This window comes from Euprymna scolopes, chromosome 46 (genome assembly GCF_053919585.1).
Source record: "Euprymna scolopes isolate OS-2025 chromosome 46, ASM5391958v1, whole genome shotgun sequence".
NCBI lineage: Eukaryota > Metazoa > Mollusca > Cephalopoda > Sepiida > Sepiolidae > Euprymna > Euprymna scolopes.
Genome location: NC_136527.1, coordinates 147,757,146 through 147,767,275, shown reverse-complemented (window position 1 = coordinate 147,767,275; position 10,130 = coordinate 147,757,146). Strand labels below are relative to the sequence as shown.

The following is a 10,130-nucleotide window of genomic DNA, read 5'->3' as shown; positions in this document are numbered from 1 at the left end:
TCCATTCGACCAGGAACGACTAGAGTAATACTACCATTAGTTTGCGTGTGCTCACAAGCTGCTTGAAGGGCGCTGGTAATATTATTCCTACTATCTATCAACTACGAGCTGGGGCGGTAATGCAATGATGGACCTCCGATTAGTAATATCCGATACGATAGTAGGAATGGCAGTTTTGTGAGCTTTCATAGGCTCTTCCACATTCACGCACAATCTTGTGGTATCTCTCTAGGAATCCTGTTGGGTAGAGAGAACAAGAAGTCCCTTCCCTCGTTTTGGAAGGTTGTTCGCAGCAACGCTTGTTTTATATGGTGCCCTCTTTAGGGAGTTCAACACCTTGTTGTACGGAACCCGATCAAAATCCAGTTAATGATGGCATGAGTTTGTTGCGTCCGTCATCTGGTCGTCTTTTTATACGCTTGCATGTGGCGAGCAGAAAAGACGTGCTCGAGCAGGCTGGAAGGAGAACACTCCCCCGAAAGAGAAAAATGGGCCTCCCTCTCTCCCGTGTGCTTCCATCAAGGCCCAAATTGTGTGTGTTCTCCTTCGCAGGCCTGGTCCTCCAACTTTCCTCGACTTTGCAGGTAACTAATCTGGAGCTTTTCTAAAGCTCTTTTCTCAGTGTCGAGGTGTTGAGTCAACTCCCAGCTCAACAAATACCTGCAGCGCAAGGTGCGCTTTTCCGAATTCCCCCGAAGAGGGAGCGACACGTGCTCGTGTTTCTACTATGTAATTCACGCGTGCCTCCACTCGACTACGGACGACTAGAGTAATACTGCTATTAGTTTGCGTGTGCTCACAAGCTGCTTGAAGGGCGCTGGTAATATTATTCCTACTATCTATCAACTATGAGCTGGGGCGGTAATGCAATGATGGACCTCCGATTAATAATATCCGATACGATAGTAGGAATGGCAGTTTTGTGAGCTTTCATAGGCTCTTCCACATTCACGCACAATCTAGTGGTATCTCTCTAGGAATCCTGTTGGGTAGAGAGAACAAAAAGTCCCTTCCCTCGTTTTGGAAGGTTGTTCACAGCAACGCTTGTTTTATATGGTGACCTCTTTAGGTAGTTCAACACCTTGCTCTCCTTGACTCTTCTCATTGTCGAGGTTCTGAGTCCGGTTCCAGGTGTACAAATAGGTGCAAGTCTGGATAGGGAATCTCCCCAAGTGGGTGAGCCTACGCTCTTTCTTATCAGGCGACACGTGCTCGTGTTACTACATAATGCATGCATGGCTCCATTCGACCAGGAACGACTAGAGTAATACTACCATTAGTTTGTGTGTTCTCACAAGCTGCCTGAAGGGCGCTGGTAATATTATTCCTACTATCTATCAACTACGAGCTGGGGCGGTAATGCAATGATGGACCTCCGATTAATAATATCCGATACGATAGTAGGAATGGCAGTTTTGTGAGCTTTCATCACCTCCTCCTCATTCACGCACAATCTTGTGGTATCTCTCTAGGAATCGTGTTGAGTAGAGAGAACACTTCCGTTTTCTGCTCCGCCTTTTATTCTGAGTAGAAACCGCCTTTTTCGGAGGATGTTCGTAGCAATGCATGTTTTATGTAGCGCTCCACTTTGGGGAGATCATCACCTACCTGCCCAGACTGTCCTTTCCTGTACGGTACCTGGTAACTAGTGGATTCCACCCTTTCCCTCCTTTTTCAGTTTGATGGCGACCACGACCAGCCAGAGGTGAGTAAAGCATCAAGCGTTTCTTCTTTTCGATTTCAGTTTTTGTAATTGACAAGTTTAATTTTCCTCTTTTCCATTACTGCAGCTTCTAGTTAGAATCAGCACAATCCTCAGGTAAGTATTTCTTTCGTTGTGTTGCTAGTGATTAAAACGAATTCCTTTCTGCTTATATTTCCTTTAACCAACTTTAGCAAGTCTAACCGAAAATATTCACCCATGCTTGATCATAGCCAGAATTATTTTTCTGTTACAGGTATTTTATTTTAATAAAAATTAACAAAATAATTAACATACACTCAGTAAAATGCAATGTACTAAAGTAACATAAATAAAACAAAAACAAAATGTAAAAATAATAATGCAAAATACAAGTAGTTATTACAGGTTTCAACAGCAACAGCCATGACCCTGTCATCCCAATATTGGATGCAGTTCCAGAAAGTCATAAAGTAAGTATTGATATCTTCTTCTAATTATAATTTTTTAAAAAAAGAAAATTTCACAAAAAATAAAATACTGTGATCTAAAGGAAAATAAACCGAAAACAAAATGTAAAAATAATAATGCAAAATACAAGTAGTTATTACAGGTTTCAACAGCAACAGCCATGACCCTGTCATCCCAATATTGGATGCAGTTCCAGAAAGTCATAAAGTAAGTATTGATATCTTCTAATTATAATTTTTTTAAAAAAGAAAATTTCACAAAAAATAAAATACTGTGATCTAAAGGAAAATAAACCGAAAAAAATAAATGTAAAAATAATAATGCAAAATACAAGTAGTTATTACAGGTTTCAACAGCAACAGCCATGACCCTGTCATCCCAATATTGGATGCAGTTCCAGAAAGTCATAAAGTAAGTATTGATATCTTCTTCTAATTATAATTGTTTAAAAAAAGAAAATTTCACAAAAAATAAAATACTGTGATCTAAAGGAAAATAAACCGAAAACAAAATGTAAAAATAATAATGCAAAATACAAGTAGTTATTACAGGTTTCAACAGCAACAGCCATGACCCTGTCATCCCAATATTGGATGCAGTTCCAGAAAGTCATAAAGTAAGTATTGATATCTTCTTCTAATTATAATTTTTTAAAAAAAGAAAATTTCACAAAAAATAAAATACTGTGATCTAAAGGAAAATAAACCGAAAACAAAATGTAAAAATAATAATGCAAAATACAAGTAGTTATTACAGGTTTCAACAGCAACAGCCATGACCCTGTCATCCCAATATTGGATGCAGTTCCAGAAAGTCATAAAGTAAGTATTGATATCTTCTTCTAATTATAATTGTTTAAAAAAAGAAAATTTCACAAAAAATAAAATACTGTGATCTAAAGGAAAATAAACCTAAAAAAAAATGTAAAAATAATAATGCAAAATACAAGTAGTTATTACAGGTTTCAACAGCAACAGCCATGACCCTGTCATCCCAATATTGGATGCAGTTCCAGAAAGTCATAAAGTAAGTATTGATATCTTCTTCTAATTATAATTTTTAAAAAAAAGAAAATTTCACAAAAAATAAAATACTGTGATCTAAAGGAAAATAAATAAAACAAACAAACCAAAAAAAGAAAAAAACAATTAAAAAAAAAGAAAAAGTTATTCAAGTTTTCAGCACCAGCAGCAGCAACACCCATGACCCCTCTCATCCCCATCTTGGAAGCAGTTCCAGAAATTCCTAAAGTAAGTAATAATATATTTTTTTTTTTATAAGCAACTCCAACTTCCCATCGAATTCATAAAGGTTTCATTTATTGTATCAATGTGTCTTGGTGGTGCTGCAACCACTACCTTGATTTATTTCTAATTTTCTAGTGATTGTTGAGACTTCAGGACTCTAAACCACCTTTTAGCACTTGTTTTGTACCAGCTGCTGAATTTGCTTTGTTTTAGATGGGTTTCAGTTAATTTCTTAATTTACTTGATTTCTTTTTTGTCTAATGACTTTTGATGATTCCAGCTTCTAATTAGCCCTTTCTTTTCTTGTTCTCCAGTACCGTTGAACATTACTCGCTTTTTTCGCACCTGATAAATTTTGCTAATTTCTTTTTTCTCTTTTTGTTCCAGACTTTATCCTGTCTATTAACTTTTATTCTCTTTCTAGTTCTCTTGCAGCGTTGAACATTACTTGTTTTTTTAGTTATTTTTACTAATGAGTGTTGAGACTTGAAGATTCTAAAAGAGCATTTCTTTACAGCACCTGATGAATTTTTTCTTATAATGTCCTATTTACTTGATTTCTTTTTTGTCTAATGACTTTTGATTAGGGGTAGGCTATAGAAACAAAATTTTTCAAATAAATGCCAAAACTGGCTTATTACCTTCATTTATATGTAAATAGATGGGAACAAGTGATTTTGTTCAAACGGGTCAAAATTGGAGGGTCGCTGGCCCCAAACGTGATTTGACCGCGTCAACGCGTGAAAATAGCCCAAATTTCGGCCCCGAACACACTTAATCATTTATTGAAAGCCACAGGGTGCATTTTTTCGCTATAAATGCATTTGTATCATTAAATCTAACATTCCCATTGGCTATCCCACAAGTAGGGTTTTTTTTTTTTTAGGGTATCTCAGAGTCCAAAATGGGTCAAATTACCCCAAAATTAGCCAAAAATGGTCGGAAATCACAGATTTTCCAAAATGCACATCCCATGGGCTCAAAGACACCTCTACATGGCAGAAACTGTTGGGAAATGCTTGAAGCAGGCACTCTCCTAACTTTTGCACTGTTAATGAGGGGTATAAGGACCTTTAAAAGGGGCTAAATATGGCCGATTTAGCCAATGAGTCAAAAAGTCCCTAAGAATCAACATAGGTTGTCAAAAAGGGGCTTAATTTGAGTTATAGATGGAAAATTACCAAATAAGGAAATGTTTTCTTTCTGTATCAATGGAATGGCATCTTTAAATAGTCACGATAACATTGCATAGCATTAATTGTGAATTTGATTGAACTAAGATTATAATTACGACGATTGGACTTATCTTCTGCTTGATTCTCTTCCAACTGAGGCTGAATGTGTTCAAGCTGTGCAGCAACATCATGCTGCCAAATATGGTACCACGACACAGAAAAATCATATTGACCAGTTCTCCTTGCGATTACTACAATTGTGGCAGAAAGCCTTTGGAAGTGATGTTCGTTATGTTACAATACCTGGGATAAAACATAAACTTGATCGATGGCTAAAAATTTACGATAAAGATGTCTACGAAGCAAAGGGTTCCAGACGTGTGAATATAATTAAATGGAAACGAGAGCACCATGTCCTTCTCAATATACTTTCAAAAGATGTGAATCCTGATGAATTTGATGTACATGAACGAAGATTCTTTGCCGATCAAAAGTCTCTCTCTCTCGCAAATGGCTCATTGTGCCAGAGCATGATACCTCAAACAATTTGAACTACTCATTAAACAGATCGGGTACAATCCGTAGCACTGTCCCATGTACCGAGATCGCCAGCCAAACACATGTCACTTACAATCTGCGAACTGGTGCACGGAATTTCCAGGAGTCAATCAAAATAGCTGTAGCAAATTCCTGTGCTGCAGCCAACATTTAATGCATTATATTGATATTTTACTGTTGAATGATTTTAAAGTAATGTGAAGTGAAGCTGTGTCTTGAAATAAGAAAATAATTCCTTTGCTAATTACTCATAGCTTTTATCAAGTTATTCAATATATTGGTTACAAATCTAGAAATAGCGAATCGAGGGCCATTTTCATCAATTTTGGGGTAACTATGAGAACACTATGAATTCAGACTCTTCTTGGACAGCATTTTATTGACATTCAATGTTCAATTTACAATTAATTACTTTCTGAGAAGTTGATGTAGTAAAGTTACAATGTTTCTAAACAGTATCATTGATGAATGAACTAATGATTCATATGTTATGTACCGTAAAGCGTAATTTTGTCATTTTTGGATTGTTTTGACCCTTTTTACATCCCCCAAAGATCTCTAAATACAAATGGAAGTCTTCCAACTGTAAAAAGCCATACAGGAGTTTTTATAGGAGCCCGATGAGATATAATACCTGCATTTTGGGGATTATCCGTGATTTTCATTCATTTTTGGCTAATTTTTGGGTAAATTTGACCCATTTTGAACCCTTAAGATACCTTGAAAAGCCCTATATAGGTGGGATAGAATGTTAGATTTAAATTTATAGAGCCATTTATGGTCAAAAATTGCACCCTGTGTGTCTTGGGAGGTGCATTTTGGAAAATCCGTGATTTCCAACCATTTTTGGCTAGTTTTGGGGTAATTTTGACCCATTTTGGACTCTGAGATACCCTAAAAAAAAAAAACCCTACTTGTGAGATAGCCAATGGGAATGTTAGATTTAATGATACAAATGCATTTATAGTCAAAAAATGCATCCTGTGGCTTTCAATAAATGATTAAGTGTGTTCGGGGCCGAAATTTGGGCCATTTTCACGTGTTGACGCGGTCAAATCACGTTTGGGGCCAGCGACCCTCCAATTTTTTTGTTCCCATCTATTTACATATAATAAGCCACTTTTGGCATTTATTTGAAAAATTTTGTTTCTATAGCCTACCCCTATTTTGATGATTCCAGCTTCTAATTGGCCCTTTCTTTTCTTGTTCTCCAGTACCGTTGAACATTACTCGCTTTTTTCGCACCTGATAAATTTCGCTAATTTCTTTTTTCTCTTTTTGTTCCAGACTTTATCCTGTCTATTAACTTTTATTCTCTTTCTAGTTCTCTTGCAGCGTTGAACATTACTTGTTTTTTTTTACTTATTTTTACCATACGCACAGATTTGGTAAAGTTAGCCGAAAACAATTATATATAACATTTCTTCAGTTTGAACTCATTTTTGCCGAGAGAGATAGGTTTCCTTGTTCATGTGGATTTGTATGTAAATGCATGAACAATATGCTTTGTAATTATATACAAATATTTACATTACTATTTTTTTTTTTTTTTTTTTTATTACAATTTCACCCCAAACAAGGCACTTTGCCACTATCAGGGGGAAACATCTACTAGGGTACTATGTAGGGATTTGGGCAGGGAGGTGTTGGTTCACGTTGCACTTGAACTTATGCATGTCAGTACAGTTGGGGAAGCAGTGACCTGGAATGGAATTCCAAATTCTAGCAGTTCTGGGGAAGAAACTACTGGAGTAGAAAGATCTTTTAAATGTAGGGATCTCTACAGTGTGGGGGTGGGATTTTGCAGCTTGTCAGGTCTGTCGAGGGTGTTTACGTTGTGGGGGCACAAGTGCTTGCAGTTCATCAGAGCATTCACCATTATAATACTTGTAGAACAGGCAGAGGGATGCAACGTTTCGACGATGGGACAGAGGCTGAAGCTTAGATGCCAGTTTAGGGCCTATCAGATTTGCGACTCTCTTTTGAACCCTGTCAAGGAGTGAGAGACTAGTAGCCGATGCACCAGCCCAAATATGACAGCAATACTCCATACATGGGCGAATAGTGGCCTTGAGAGAGAGCCCACCTTCCTCGCAGCGGCCCTGGCAATGCTCTCGATATAATTGTTCCAGCTATAATTATCATTTTCATTATGGATCAGTAATATAATTTTACTACTGTTAATATATTCTAATAAATTATAATATATTAAATAACTATAAAAACTAAAACTAATAATTAAAAACAAAAAAAATCATGATTAGATACTAAAACATAACTTATAAATTAGCGCTAAATTAAATTATAACTGATCAAATAATAAACACTAAACCTCGACATAAATGTAAATATCAAAATGTTAAATTGTATAAATACTGAAAGATTAAACACTAATACTAAAATAATACTTTAAAACCAAAAATATACCAGAGAATAAGTGATAAGCTGTTCTAAAAATATCTTGCTGATCCATATAAAAAAATGATAATAATAATGGCATATTAAAAATTAGCAATTATTAGAATAACGATTGCGCTCAAATTCGAGTTTGCCCTTTACACGCCTTTGCAGTAATATTTATGCCCCAAAACTGAAAAATGTGGCTGATTACTTGGACCTGAAAGTTCTAAACTAGCATAATTGTCTGGCATCTCAGTACTTTGTACAAAACTAGCATTTTAGCCGTGGGAGTTTGGGGGTTTTGTGTTGAGCCAAACAAGGAAAAACGCGTGGTAGCAGGGAGGAAGGCTAGAACCCGTTACGTGTTTGCGTGTATGACCACTGGCAGTGACGTAGGTTTAAATTAAAGCTAGAGAAAAGAAAGCACGGCATGACTTACAAATACATCGTGGATTAAAGCAACCCCCTAGCTATTTGTCGCGTGAAGTAATAATTACACTTATATATATTTTTCCTTTATTTTTAACTTTGACACAGTAACCATTATTGATTAAGGGTCATATGAATTTATTACGTTAGATCCATGGCCAAGGAAACTATATCTAACATTTCAATGGTTTATACTATAAGTTGTACACTTTCACTTTTATAGATATATCCATTTCAAAATTACTCGGACTTGTAGCGACATGATTCCATTTCCGTTGGATTAAAACTTGTCTCTTTTTTCTTTTTTTTTTTTTTTTAGCAACCAGCCGAAACTTCTCCCAGAAGAAGACCACTCCCATCCAAAATTTCTACAAGAACAGGATAGCCGCCGCCACTTCAGGGTCCTGGATATGACCTTAAACTGTATCCGATGGTAAAGCTCCATAAGCGGGCTTGGGGAGTGTGGAGCCACCCTTTAATTACCATTGCTCCCAGGTCCACTCTGACCCGGAGTGGTAGTACCTGTTAGGGTCCCCACTGTGGGTTACATATTTTTCTTCTAATAAACCTTTTAAAACTATAAGTCTATTTTCTGTGTTATCTATTTGTTATACATCATGTTTATTGATATCTGGTAAACGATTTATAAGCCCCGAATTTAACTGTGATATTCGTTTTCAGCATACTCGAAAACATTAAAAAAAAATCGACATAGAATTACATATCAAATATAAAAAAAAAAAAAAGCTAACCCTGACCCCCAGCCCTAATCCATCCTAGAGACAATTTGATCAAAGAGGAGCAGCATGAATATCAGCAATAATGTATGCAAAAAAAAAAAAAATTACTTAATATTGGTTTGAACTATAAAGAACTCTGCACTTGGTGAGTTTTGGTCATTTTTGGATATATTACTATTTTCGGCATGACCATTAAATACTTAATATTGGTTTTGTCTTTAAAAGTCAAACAGCATTTTTGAAGTAGTTTTTAACAAACATACAAATTACTTTGAACTATAAAGAACTCTGCACTTGTAGAGTTTTCGTAATTTTTGGATATATTACTATTTTCGACGTGACAATTAACTACGTATGGAGGTTGGCTTTGTTTTAATATGCAGGGAGACGACGGTCTCATGACAGTCACCTCGGTCTTGTTCTAATTTGAGCCTGAACACTTGTTATGTTCCAAAGTAAATAAACGCTTTAAAATAAGTTAAAACAAAAAGAACTTCTCAGATATTAATCAAGGCAGATAATTCAAGTCAGAGTTACCTTTAGGAAACCATATGAAAATATACTCACAAATACATGTATATATATACATATATATGTGTGTGCTTTCTCAAGGGAGATAATAAAAATAAGAGTTATCTCCCTTGAAAATGTACTAACAAATATATATATATATAGTAATTTATGAAATATATATGGCGATTAAGCTACACTGAATATTCGGCGTTTCATCCACTATAGGATTTGTCAGGCTAACGAATCCTATAGTGGATGAAACGCCGAATATTCAGTGTAGCTTAATCACCATATATGTTTCATAACGAGCTCTACCAACGTATTGAGCAGTTTTGAAGTAAATACTTAAAGTTTATGCATAAATCTATACTTTCGTATATTAATTTTATGTGAGTAAATGAAGTAGTTATATATATATATATATACAACTTCTTAATTTACTCACCTAAAATTAATATACGAATATTCGTTTTCAGCATTCCTGACCAAATTGAGGGTTGGCCCCTTTCATATTCCGGCTGTACAAACATGGTCACCAGTGATTTACATGTCAAAATACACACATTAATAAAACTAGATCCAAAACTATTTGTCTCTGCTAATTTTCATTGCGATATTCGTTTTCAGCATACCTGAACAAACTACGGTTGGCCCCATGTTTAACTGGCTTAACAAAGTCACTTTTTCCTGATTAAAACATTTTAATTTGAACCAATGACCCAACGGGTCAATTTTTTCAAAATCTTTTTTTTTTTTTTTTTATTAATCTTTTTTGGGTTTGTATTACTATTATTATTGAACAACAATAAAGTATTTTTTTAACAAAATTCTCATTGCACCCCCAGGGGCTCTAAAGGGGTCAAAAATGCCCCAAAATGACACTTTTTCCCCATAACTTTGTATCCGTCCATTAGAT

At 35.6% G+C, this 10,130-nt stretch overlaps 1 long non-coding RNA gene across 1 annotated transcript; it reads left to right on the top strand.

Annotated features, from left to right (window-relative positions):
* Positions 1-890: 890 nt before the first annotated feature.
* Positions 891-8,544, top strand: LOC145271027 (uncharacterized). Its single transcript, XR_013865660.1, has 2 exons — positions 891-1,705; positions 1,791-8,544. It is a non-coding gene; the product is annotated as an uncharacterized LOC145271027 (long non-coding RNA).
* The last annotated feature ends 1,586 nt before the right edge of the window (positions 8,545-10,130 follow it).